Raw genomic sequence first — 14068 nt, 5'->3', positions numbered from 1 at the left:
TTATAATTAAAGTAACATAATTTTCACTCAAATAACTACTAAAGTTTCTTTTACTGTACACCAACTGCAATCTGCCATCATCCATAATAACTATGAAAGATGTTATGAAATTTGTTATATTTTTAAACTTATTGATGTCTGATAATCAACTTATTGCACTCTAGCTTTGACCATTGTAGTCATCTTTGCAGCTTACCCTTACTGATTTCAGAGTGGGACGCTACTAGCTAGATGAAGTATGTTCCATTGGGATTGAATTTAGAGGCTGCAAGCAACATAAACAAAGATTTTAACTCGATAAAAATGAAAGTTGCTGTCAAATCAAATCTCTCTTTCTTAACTTCAAATCTTTTTTTTGCTGAATTTCTTAACTGCAAATCATAGTTCTCTTCTTAGTCTTATTAATATAAGTACACCAATATTAGTCATCGGAAAAAGAAAAAAAAAAAGAAAAAGAAAAAAGCACACCAATATTGAAAGCCACGTGTATATCAATTAATTTAAAATGTTTGTTTCTTGTGATCAAAAAATGGTGTTTCCTGAAACTATTTTTCGTTTTAAGGAAAACAAAACTATTGAAAATCTTAAATGAGTTTTCTATTGGTTATCTGAAAACAAAATTTTAAAAATAATTTTATGAAAACATAGCCAGACAAGCCCAATCTGACCTTGTCCACTTGCGTTCTTTTATTAATTTTTAAAACATTTTTAATATTGGTTTGTCAATACTGTCTAAATTATAATTGTGCATTTGTCAATAGATTTGACTTAGGCATTAATGAAGGCACCATAACATATAGCCTTGTTTAATACAACTTATTTTCAACTCTTTGAAAATGGGCTACTTGGAAAAGTGGTGTATAGGGTATATGATTTTAAAAATTTGTAGTTTGAAAAGGTGTGGTTTTAAACGGGCCCTTGGTTAATCCAAATTGAGCCATAAAGAGAGTGAAGGGTCTTACACTTCCAAGTTAGAAGAAGAAAAAATTATATATATATATATATATATATATCTCTGGCCTTAGTCACTCAAATTTGAGCCTTAAAGAGAGAAGAGGGTCATACACTCCCCAAGTTAGAAGAAAAAAAATGGATGTGTGTGTGTGTGTGTGAATATTGTAGTTTGAAAAAGTGTGGAAGTGTGGTTTTAAACGATCCTCTAAATGAGCCCTTAGTCACTCCAATTTGAGCCTTAAGAAGAGTAGAGGGTCTTACACTGCCAAGTTTGAAGAAAAGATTGGATATATGTGTGTGGCTTTATCTGACTAATTACTTGTTCTTGAGATATTTCTTTTTTTACTATCACTAAAATTGTATGTTAGATTTGGGAATTCAGTGAGCCTCCAATTTAGTCTGCAGGGTTATTGTATATTATGGATAATTATCCTATCAGTGTATTTTCATAAAATGAGTTGATCCCCTATAGAACTAACCTTCTTTAGCAAGAATTTAGGTAAAAGTAATGATGAGTAGTATAAGGAATGTATTTGAAATATATCAAGTATTGTGTCATGTTAGTTGGAATCAAGATTAAGTGCAAGTGTATATATATATGTATGATTTCTTGTTGATCTCCTTGGTATAAGATAAGATTGGATTGATATATATATACACCATAGACATCAGTTTTAAGAGAAAAAGAGATTTAAAGAAAACTGTTTCATTAAAAAAAAAAATACATATATGTATAAATTTTTAAAATTATCTTGGTCCATCTCTCTGGTTTTGTTTTGAAAGTAAATTTGGAAATGGATAATAAAACTTTACATGTAATAATCTTAAATCTTAACAGAGCAAATCAATACGACCATTTCAATAATTCTTCATATTTAGGAAGGTATGCACATTATAACATGTCCATTTCATCAACATTTTGGTGTGTTATGGGTTTGAACACATTTGTACACAGGTGCCTCTATGTATGTGGATGAATAAGGTTCTTAAGGTAAGTCTTCTCTACATTATAGATTGCCTAAAACTATTTTGGATGATGATGTTGAGAATTTGATTCTAAGATACATGAACAATGAACAGCTTTATAGGAAAATTTAATTGTGGTGCACTGGCAAGAATCCTTCTGTTTTACTTTGAACAATTTTTAAGGTTGATTAATTCTATAACATAGGACTCTACATGATAAAGCAATCTTCAATGATGGTAGAGATAAGAAGTCAAAAAATGATGGTAGAGATAAGTTTATTTCTAACAATTGAAAGGGTTAAGAATGGTAATAAGAATACAAGAAAAAGGCATGTTTTTCCTATTTTACTTTGGTCCTTATGTACTGGCAGATGATATGGCTCAAGCAAAGCTGAATGGTGACAAATAATCTCTGTGGTTCTGTTTTAAGGCTTAATTGAGTTGATTCGATTATGATATTTTAGATACGCATGTAATTATTTATATCTGTAAGGAATAATTAGTTTTAAACTTAGATAGAAGCAAAATCGCGTCTTTCATGCAACATGAGAATAAAAAAGAATGTTCTTTTTATGTTTTCTCATATTCCAATGGTAATAAATTTCTTACATGTCCCTATTTTGGTAAGTTTTTTTTTTTTTTTTTTACATGTCTCTATCTTTTTTAATAAGTAGATGAATTGCTTTATGAGAAGCTTTATACAAGAACAAAGGAAATAATGGACAAGGAGGAAAGATCACTAAAAATAATGCCTAATATCATAATGTGATGAAAGTACATATGTGAATTTTCCACAAGCAATTTCCTCTATAAGTCATTCCTGGCCTGTCTGCCCATAGTTTATTACCATCAGATTTTGATTGCTTGTGAATACTTCAAGCAGAGTTGTAAATGTTTAATCTAGGTAACTGATTTGGGACTGTTGAAGCAATAATGTTACTTGAGCATGAAAACAAAACTAAAGTCAGCATTAAAGTCATCACTCATCAGGATGGGGTCAAGAATGATAGAACTAGATTATGAGTTGAGTTGTATAGAGTTGCATAAATAGAATAATATTTGTTCTTATATAGGATTTGATTTGATCTTCTTTCTGCATTGCATTTGATTGAAATCATTAATCAGAAATGAATATGATAACATATTCCTTTATATATATATATATAGAATAATATCAATTTGAAATCATTGATATATCAGAGACAATTTTGAATTTAGTGCGGCATGGAAATATTCCAGAAAATAGCACTGGTTGGTAATTGGTTCGGAGTTTTCTTAGCCAGAAAGGGAATCTCCACCTTGCATACACTTTAACATGACTTTTATGTGAAAGAAGTGGGTTCCTCAATGATCCCTTATATATATGAGGAAACCTAACTGTAGCATTTGGGCTAGAAGAGTGCAATGCCTATCTGAATGTGTAGAATTGGGTTGGGTGTGATATTTTATTATGCCATAGTTCAGCAACTCCAGTGCAATCTTATTCTTTGTCATTACTTTTTGTCTTTATCCACTTCACTATTCGTTTCTTTTATTTTAGTGCATGTCTCTTCCTGACATAAAGCTGGAAAACACGTTTCATTAGACTATGCAATTCTGGCCTATCTGATAAACTCACCAAAGCCTTACTTTATTGGAAACATATCCAAATTAACCTGAAAAACAAAAATTTCACATTTTACCAAGTGATCAATTCTGTTTTACTTTTCTGGAAAGACTTGCTTTGTAAGAAATGGAGCCCTAGGAAGTATGTGACGTGAAGGTGTATATATATATATATATATATATAGAGGGTTAACAAATTTATTTTTGGAAAAGTTTTATTAGGAATTGAAAAAGTTATCAAAACTTTTTTAATTTCTGATAAACTTTTTTTAAAATTGGTTTACTATTGTGTGCATTTAGAGCATACATTAGTAAAATTCATATATATATATATATATATCATCTCTATTTTCCAATGCAAATGTATATAATTAGTAGCTCACAGAAGTGATGATCTTTTGTTGCTCAAAATTTTTGCTTTTTTTCAAGATTCTCATGTATTTTTTACCAGCTAAAGAGCTCTGTAACTCTGTACTTGACAAAGAAAGGATATTCCTTGCTGCTACAACTTGGCCAGCAAATTTTAACTCGCCAGTTTTCTAACCCTTTATCGAATTCTCCATTTACGGTGTGGGAGATCATTTACTGTTAAAAATTCGTTGAAGGAAACAGTAGGAATCAAATTGTTTTGTCATGTACTTTCTGTGGTACTTGTCCTTCCAAAATCGTAGAGAATCTTTTTATCCAAAACCCTAATTATATATTATTTCACGTTCGAAAACTTACTATATATCCAAGCTTCCTATATCATATAGACATTTCAGTGCACGCTCAATTGGTTACTCTTTCTTTCTTGGATAAATTTTGTTTTTTGTTAATAAAAAACATGAAAGTATTTCTCAGCAAAAAAATATGAACTATATAACATAATTGTATACGAATTTATAAGGGGAAATATACCCACCTCGATGGTAGTCTCCTTTTGCTATATACAAATCTCTGGTCTTTAGGAGAGCTCATAAGTCCATAGCCCAACACCTCCATTTGTATCGTGGTCTTAATTAAGGCACCTGTCCTGACGTATTTCCATGCTCAAATCCTGCCACCAGATACTAGCTGTTAGCTTCATCTTTTTTTCCTTTTCTTTTTGGGGGGTGGGTGGGTTGTTTGGGCAATCATATACTCCAGAACTGTGATATGGCACTGCCTTACTGGTAATGTTTGGCAGTATCTATTTGGCAGTTTTTCCTTTATTATTAATTTTTTTAAGTGCTAACAATAAATTTAGTGAAACACAAATTTCACAACATGGAGGTGGAGCTTGGTGAGTTAGCAAGTGCCTTCAGTCAAAAGTGACAGATCGTGGGTTCAAGGCACCTTTCTCAAACTTCATAAAAGTAAGAGTTTTGTGCATTAGATTCAATTAAATTTCTCAATATATTAAAGTGATCAATTGTAAGTGGTGGACACTCTCTGCACATTACTTTTTACATAAACCCACCACATTTTCTTTACCACCACTTCACCATTTTTTGAAAATGGGGTCCCCGGTCTTCTAGGTATAAAAGGTATAAATATACATAAAGCCAATTTACAGTCTTGTGTGTGTGTGTGAGAGAGAGAGAGAGAGAGAGAGAGAGAGAGAGCCATACAGTAATAATTAAGTATCTCACGCGGATTTCCTTGTAAGCCATGGCACAACTAAAGCCATTCGAGAGAATAGTAGGGCTTGTTATGGTATTAGGGCAATACAGATGGTTGGCATTTTCAGCTTTGGGTGGCATAGAGTGAGCCCATAAAGATAGGAGTCTAATGCACCATAATGTGGTTGTGTCTGTGGTCCCAACAACTCGTCTGGTTAATGTCTCAGGCTTTTCTGCTGTAAAAGGTTGCTTAGCTCATTTGCTGTTAGAAAACCCTATTTGCTTCTGAGAAAGTAGGAGACAGCCTGTGTGAATATCCTTGTCGCAAATACTTAAATTTTTTGTTCCACGGAATTGCACTGTGTGCAAGCAAAAGAAGGCTGCAAAGTGTGATATTTGAGGTTTGTCTTTGAGGCTCGCTTTGAAGGTCCGAGCTTGTTCTCTGATTGAAATACTGAATTGTCTCTTCAATTGGGCCAGCATAACTCTTTGGTTGCAGGAGCTGTGCTGTGAGACGTTCATTCTGTTGCATGTTTCACGAGGAATGTTGTCGTTAAGATTCCACTTTGACACACTAAACAAAAGCAAATTCTAAATAGAAAATAAGGATGATGTAAAGTTGAAATTGAGAAGACAACAGAATCGAAAGAGAAACCATCTACCTAGATAAAAAGACCTTTTCTTCTTTGTACTCCCATCTCTCTTTTCGGGGTTGTCTTAAAACAGAATTTCTTTAATTAAAACTATCAAGTTTTTAATATGTCTTACTGGATTAGGATTTAAAATAATAACTTGACATGAAGTTTTGAGAATTTGGTATGAGCACAACTAATCCACTCCTTTAGGTCAAATGACATTTTCTAACATTTATAACAAAGATGTTTATAACAGAGAGATATATATGGTTCAAACCCCTCACTCCCACTTAAAAATGTATCAAAAAAGCATTTGGTGAATAAACTCAAGAATATATTTCTTCGAACAAGATGTATATATAAGAGCTATATGAGCTATTTCAATAATAGTAGTCTAAAGGCACTTGGACCTATGTGATGATTAATATCCACTGCTAGTCTATAATTGAAATGCATGCTGTGTGTCCAATCTACCTACCAATCAAGAGTAGGTTGAATAATTAACTTCAAATTCTCATGAAAAAAGCCACATCATAAAAAAGAAGTCTCGTATCTCCAAAAAAAAAAGAAAAAAAAAAAGTCTCAATATTCCATACTACAAGTAAAACAATATATTAAGTTTTTTAATTAAATTCAAACACTTGGATGTATTTGACCAATAAGATAAAAATAGTATTACCTTTTTCAAGAATAATTAAATTCATACAAATCAAATGTTTGAATTCAATTAGGTAATCTAATGTATTGCATTTAAGGTACTTTATCTAAATTTTACCTAAAATCTTAAAAATAGAAAATTTGAAATATATTAGGTTACAATCTTGAAGTATTGTGAGAAAATATAATGAAATATCATACTAATAAAGTATTAAATATCAGTTACTACCAAAATTTCGATCTTGATCTCAGTGAAATCTCCGTTTTGAAATGATCAACATTTTTGGTATTTAAGAACTTGGCCTATCTCTAGTAATACGCCTATTATGAATAACCAGCCATATAAAAGTAATTTAAAGGGGTTAGTCTAGTAATTTCCAAGGTCTTATAATGTCTATAAAGTCTTGAATTTAAAACTTTAACTAATATCTTGGGGTCAGTCCCAAGAAATTTTTTCAACTAGTTATCTGATGTTTACGGAAAGAGGGACTACACATACCTGTAGCAATAATCATACACTTGAAAAACGAAAAACGAACACCTAAATGAAAGGGGAAAAAACATATGAAATTGAAGATGGGCATCGGTTAGATAACTCAATTAAGATCCACGAATTTACCACTGGTTGGTACCCCTAATAAATGGCTAATTGCGTTCGTTTAGATGAACCCCTGGAACGCAATTAGCCATATAACTAAAAGTTTCAAGTAACAAAAAATCTTCTTGCCCCTCAAACAAAAAATCTTCTTGGGAACCTAAAATTTCTGGAAATGTACTTTATATATGAACTATGAATAGAACTTTCCTATATATATATATATATAGAAAAGAATAAGAACCTTAGACCTGACTATAAGCCATCTCAAACTGCCTTGTGGGATGACGTACACTAGATACTTCAGCTTGCATAGAACTGGCTGAGCTATATGTAATTCTATGACCATAAATGGAATATATATAAGCCATTATTCATGCCATAAAACCCACATGAAATTTAAAAACAATTGAATCTAACCAAATACTAGTTAATTAAAGAAAGAAGTGGAATAATTAAAAAAAAAAAACCCACAGCAAGGGTTATGGACTAGTGAACTGTATAATGGTATGTACTCGGTCCAAAATTTCATATGTGGTCATTATGATTAGTCATTATATGCATGATCCAGAGAGAGGTTATTGGCAAGTTGCTAAATGGATTTTGAGATGCATTTTGGGAACCATTGATTCGGGTTTGAAATTTGAGGGAGATAAGACGGTTGTTTTTGTTGTTTAGACAATGTTGATGATAGAGATAAGTTTTGTTATTCTACAAACTGCTTGTTTACATTTGCCAAAGCCAAAGCACTGATGAATTGGAGATCAACACTGCAATCTACTGTTCCATTCAATCACTGAGGTTGAATAAATGTCTGTGATTGAAGCTATTAAGGAGGCTATTTAACTATATGGTTTGATTGAATACTTAGGGGTTAGTAGCATATTTGTGTATTTTGTGATAGCTAGAGTGCAATTCATTTAGTGAAAAACCAAGTTCACTGCTCTCAAACTAAGCACATTGATTGATGTATGCTTTCACTTTGTTTGTGAAATTGTTGATGAGAGAGATATTCTTCTTCAAAAGTTTGGGACTACAAATAATCCAGCTGAAGTGATGACTATATACCAACTCCTTGGTACAAGCTTAAGCATTGCTTTGAATTGACAGGTGTTTGTGTTGGCGATCAAAGGGGTAAAGAATGAATCAAACAAAAGACAATGACTTGGAGGCACAAGTCAACGTTGTCCTAAGTAATATTTGCCCCCAGCACAATGTTTGCTAAAGGGTTATTGTCAATTTGTCATCAAGATATAACTAAGTCGAGTTCAATAAGTAGCAACCTTGGAGAATTCATATGATTTCTTTGTAATGATAGAAAAGTTCCGTAAAAAACTGAATATTGAAACACTATATATAGACAATGGGGTGTGGCCCTTCAAGAGGCACCTTTGAAAAATCTCCTTAGTTGATTCGAACACCAAAATACGTTACAAGACACTTACTGCCGTTTGAGACAACAAAAATTGTATTCTGTAAAATTTTGTCGAAAACTTTCTACCTAAGGTCTGCTCAAGCTAGCCATATGTTCCACTTAAGTTGGATTTAATGAGCTGCTTGAGCAGCTTGTCACACACTCCCTCAAGAATTTATCAAAAAAAAAAAACCTCTCCCTCAAGAGGATGCGTTTAATGCTTCCACATGTTTGTTCGCTTCACTAAACTAGGATCTGATTGACTTTACTTAGCGGTCTATTTGGATTGAGGGGGAGAGAAAGAGAGAGAGAGGGAATAGAGCAGAGTTGACTAGAAATTAGCCTAACTTCCGGCCAACTCTATTTTACTTCCCCTTGTTCTCCCTCCCCCCTCAATCCAAATAGGCCATAAGAAGGCTTGTAAAAAAAGTTTCTCCAGTGGCTAGGCTTGAGTGTGTGCCACAAATTTATACTATGTTTATTTTTCTATTCTTTAGTATTTATGAGAGATAATCTTTTGAGTTTATTTGGGGTTTGGATTTATTTGAGTAATTTTATCTTCCTTTAATTATAATCTCCATATTTTTGTTAATGAAATTTTCCCCTTATTAAAGTACATGGACATAGGCCAAAAACTTTACCCCATAAATTCTTGATATTTTCTTGTGTGTGCTATTTTTCTTTCAACTTTCTTGGTTCCCAGTATTTTTCATAGTCAATCTAGAGTGAAAGTTGCTTTCTTGAGGTTTTTTATATTGCAACAAATTGGTAGTATTTGAATAAAATGCTATATAAATTCCACCAAGCAATCTTTCAAACCAAGTCAAAGTAGGAATTTCACCTTAATACATAAACAAGAGTCACAACTTGAACTAAACTAAACAACATTTCTCCACCTTGGCAAAATTTGCAAAGAACCAAAGTTCATGAAATTCCTCGTATCCATGGAAAGAATTGAGCCAATAAATACAAATTCTTAACAAATCTCCACCTTAGTGAGATTTCTCTCAAGACACGAATGTCTCTTAAGTACCAAATCTAAATTAGAGCCCAACCAAAAGAACAAAGTACATAATACCTAAAATTACCTCCAAATAAGCTAATAAGCACCAAATTCACCCAAATATAATGCCAATCCCAAATTAGAGCCCAACCAAAAGAACAAAGTAAATATCACACTACCTCCAAATGTACTAATTGGTTTTCAAAATGAAGATTGTGGGGGAGATTAGAAATTGAGGAGACTCCAATTAAGACATTAATATAAAGTATATGGATACCATTTAACACAAAAGTTAAGTCAATAGTTTTGAACTCAATTATGTTAAATTAATCACTCACTATCATCATTATTTCTTAATGTGAGACTTTACTATTTAACTAACAACACCACTCACACATGAATATTCAACAAATAAATCATTCTCAACCCCTACATTCCAAATACCAACATAGCATTTAACTGGAAAATGTAAATATAAATAACAAAACAAAAGGTTTTCAGTTTCAAATTAAATGTTTTCCCTCAAATCAATCAACATCTTAACCTACAACAACTTCTACTGTTGATCAAATGAAGAAGTTATTCCTTTTGATATAAAAGCTCAAAATAATCAAATGCAGAACTGTGCTATATTTATAAAAGAAAGCTCACGTACGTAAACAGAAAATCAGTACCTGCTGAAACCTTGCCTTGTCTTCTCAACCTGCAAAAGAAAACCAACTATATTTATTAGCTGTAAAAATTGTTTTTTAAACGAATCCTAGAAACCTACATGACACAGTGTAAGAACTCAAGGGAATGAACTTAATGGTATCAGAAAAAGGGAATGAACTTAAAATCACAGCCAAAGTTGTTATAGGCTATAAATACGTGATGCTAGAGCAAAGCTGAATTAGAAGAATGAAAAAACAACACCCCAGCATGGATATGACAGTGTTTATAGGAGAACCCTGGGATAATGCATCCATCACCATGTAACCAAGGTCTAGTTTCACTGACACCGCATGGATCCTCAGCAAAAAATTCCAATGACCAAATCAAATGTGATTCTTAAGAAAAAGTAGTGCTAAAATTTTCAAGTTTGAGAATCTTTCTCAAGCCCCGTGAACAACTATTAGGTTTGTTATTATTTTTTTATTGTACTGTTGTCTCTAAGAAAATACTGCCTTTTATCTGAAGCAACCAAGATCCCACTAGAAAAGAATCCAAAGAAGCTTTACTATTCCCAATCATCTAACCTCCTAATTGGCAAATTGCAAAACTTTCTTTGCTTTAGCAGTAAATACTAAATTATTGTCGGTCAGCTTACGTGTGCCACTCTAGCTTAATCTGTTGTTTCCTTCCAAACATAGGCATTGATTTTTTGAAAGTTCATTAATAACCTTTTTTGGGAAAATAAACACATGATAGTTTACTATTCTTGTATTCAATACAAATTAAACGATTATCCAAAAAAAAAAAAAAAAAAAAACAAACAAACAAACAAACAAATTAAACATATTGAATTCTGCCAGAAAATTATCAGAAGCTTTTAGGTGTCCACGAATTGATTCTACCAAACAATTTTTGAACACCTCTAGAATACTATTGATTAGCTTCGAAAATATTCACTATAAAACTCCAATTAATACAGTTTTAAGCTTTCATCAAATCAAATTTATTTACATCTAGCCACTTGATCAGAGCGTTTAAAATAATACAAATTGATTAGTGCTTTCAAAATCCAAAAGAGAAGCATTTAATCTATTAGCCATGAACTTGGGGATGCACTAATACCTAGTGTTACAGCAAGAAATAGGTATAAAGTCACCCATTCTGAAAGGGTACTTAAATTTTATGCACTAGAGTTAGGGTTGTCAATTATCTTAGCTATTTATGAATGGTTAGAGTTCGGCTAAAAATATGTTTGTTTATATTCATTTTATTAACAAACGAGCAAAGTTCAAGCTTAAGTTTGAGTTTGACTATTTTAAATTCAAATATGATAATATGTTTGTGAACAAACCCATAAATATGAGATTCAATTTAAGTATATAAAAATAATATATGTTTACCATATGTATACATATATAAAAATATACTTATGTAGATTATTTTTATTTTTTATAATTTAATAGTCAAAATAGAGAGATTTGAACCATAGATGCTTCCATTAGAAACAAAGATGTGCCAATTAAGTTACAAGGCTATTAGCACTTATATAGACTTGATATTATGTAAGTTTGTAAACAAATTCAAAAGACATTAAATTAATATTAATTTGTAATTAATGGATAATATAAATAGTCTAATTTGTAATTAGTAAAAATTATATTTAACCATACAAGATCAACTGATAATTTTTATAAGTTTATAAGTAAAAATTATTCTATTTAGTTAAATCGAATAATATAATTTCAACTATAATTTAATTATTAATTATTAATTATTAATGTTGATCTTTGAAGTAAATTTTTTTTAGTAATAGTGTTTACTATACATGAAAAAATAATAAATCATTTAAGTAGCTTATGAATAAGTTCGAGTTTGTTTGAGAGGAAAATGAATTAAGCTTAAACATATAATTTAATTTGTTAATGATTTCAAGTTGGACTCATATTTGAAATAAAATAAAATAAATAATCTTAAACTTTTAATATTTGACTCAACTTGCTAATTTGCAACCCTAATTAGAGTAACACCCTATTTAAAGATACAATTAGAGTAATTGAGTGGAATCATCATCAGCTATGTCCTAGACTTTGTTGTAGAAGTGAGGGGTATGCCCATAAGGTTCTAGGGCTTTTCCAATATGCAAAATTAAGAGTATTCTTCACTTCATCTGAGTATCTGGCTTGTGAAGAAAAATTTTCCTTGCTTCAATAATTTGATAGTTTACCGTGTAACAATTTGCTTGAGATTTGAGAAGAAGAACCTAAAAGTATTTGGTGAAAATCAATAACTTCATCTTTAATAATAGTGTAACTTTTCAATTTCGTGTCATCAATAGAATATAAATATGTATTAGTAGCCTTTCTAATCTTCACAACTTCAAAGAAATAACAAGTGGTTCCTTGAGGAGGAACATCCGAATCAAAAAAGAAAAAAGGAACCCCCAAATTGCTTTTACATGAAGAAGATTTTACTCAATATGTTTTATTCGATATGAGTGGAAAAAAAAGGGAAAAATCAGAACCAAGCAGCCAATTTAGCTTAACATAATGGCTAAGATAATTTTTCTCCCATTGAATAATTTTACTATTACTAGGATTATCTAACAGAACCTTCTAGCCCTATCTAAATCAAATCTTCTTTGCAGCTTTAACTCTATCAGAATTATCACTCTCTTTGTTCTTTTATTATCTTTTTTGGGAACAATCAGAGATATCTCCATATTTAATTAACTTTTTTGAAGGCTTTCAGCTCAAGTTTCTGAAGCTTCATTGTCTTATATAATCTGAATAATGGTTTGCTATTAACATCAGCCTGTTAAACCTTTTAAACAGTAAGCATAAATCTTCATGATCAGAGTAGAAGTTGAATTTTAAATGGCTATGATCAGACACATTCTTTAAAGTAAGAGATAAAAATAGGAAAAAAAGAAAAGAAAAGAAAAAGTGGTATCAAAACCCAGGAAGCAAAAATTCCATAGTAGAATTTCTTACCTATGAAGCCAATCTCCTGTCTCCATGTAAACAAAGTCCCATTATATTATTGATGACCAAGTAAATCAGATTGAAGAAGCAAGAAAATGTAGAAGCTAGCGTTGGAGCTTTATGGGTTTGGAGGAGACGATATTAGTGGGGGGCTAGAATTCTCTTTATATTGATGGTGTTTTGTGGTAATGTAATGCTAAAAGGGAATATAAATATATGATCTTGGTTTGGACTTTGAACCATGACGTCCCAATACGGCTTTCAGTCAATACGAGTGGGATTTTCTAGAGACAAAGATACTTTCATCATTTCCCTTACAGCGAATATTATCTGGATGTGACGTACAAAGATAACATGACAATGAGAGAATTCGAATTGGAAAAGGAAACCACGAGCCACGTCAATATTATCAAGAGCTCACAATCAGTCACGATACATTATTATATTAAATGATAATTGATGTTACTGGTATTATAAATTTTAGGATAAAATACAGTCAATATTCTTGTTGTTTGGGCTAATATCGGTCAAGTATGAAACATTTTAAAGTTGGCCAATATGATCCTTAATCACTGTGACAAAGACAATAAAAATGAGCAATGGTTTAAGAACTAAGTCGAGTTTAGGGGCCAAGTTAATCAGTTTTGAAGTATCTTGAACTGGACTAATATTAAGACTAACTTAAATCTCAAAACCGTTGAGTGCATTTTACCCTAAATTTTACCATGTTAGTGTATAAGCCCAACGAACTTTAGGCCTATCATATTTTATTTATCTTGCATTTATATCATTTGTAGGGCATGCACTCACGTGTTGTGTTACATTTCTGTGTCTGCCTATGTAAAAATATTCCCTTGAATAGTTTCATCATTGAATAAAATAAAATTGATTCACAATTATAACATACTATAAGAAATTTTTATAAATTGATGTGTCACCAATCACAATAAAAGTGATTCAAATATTCATTTATCATGTTGTTGAGTTTCACTAATGACTTCCCTTATCATATCAATCTGTA

General features: G+C 31.5%; 1 long non-coding RNA gene across 2 annotated transcripts; it reads right to left on the bottom strand.

Moving 5' to 3' along the window:
• Positions 1–13243, bottom strand: LOC126733145 (uncharacterized). Of its 2 annotated transcripts, XR_007659638.1 has the most exons (5): positions 13057–13243; positions 10087–10115; positions 5118–5631; positions 4430–4564; positions 1–265 (listed from the first exon to the last, which is right to left on the bottom strand). It is a non-coding gene; the product is annotated as an uncharacterized LOC126733145 (long non-coding RNA). The 2 variants fall into 2 exon arrangements; XR_007659637.1 differs by lacking the exon at positions 13057–13243 and having other exon boundaries at positions 10087–10528.
• Positions 13244–14068: the final 825 nt, after the last annotated feature.

Source organism: Quercus robur, chromosome 6 (assembly GCF_932294415.1).
Source record: "Quercus robur chromosome 6, dhQueRobu3.1, whole genome shotgun sequence".
In the NCBI taxonomy this organism is placed as follows: Eukaryota; Viridiplantae; Streptophyta; class Magnoliopsida; order Fagales; family Fagaceae; genus Quercus; species Quercus robur.
The sequence above is the reverse complement of the archived record's forward strand: the minus strand, read 5'-3'. Positions and strand labels throughout refer to the sequence as shown.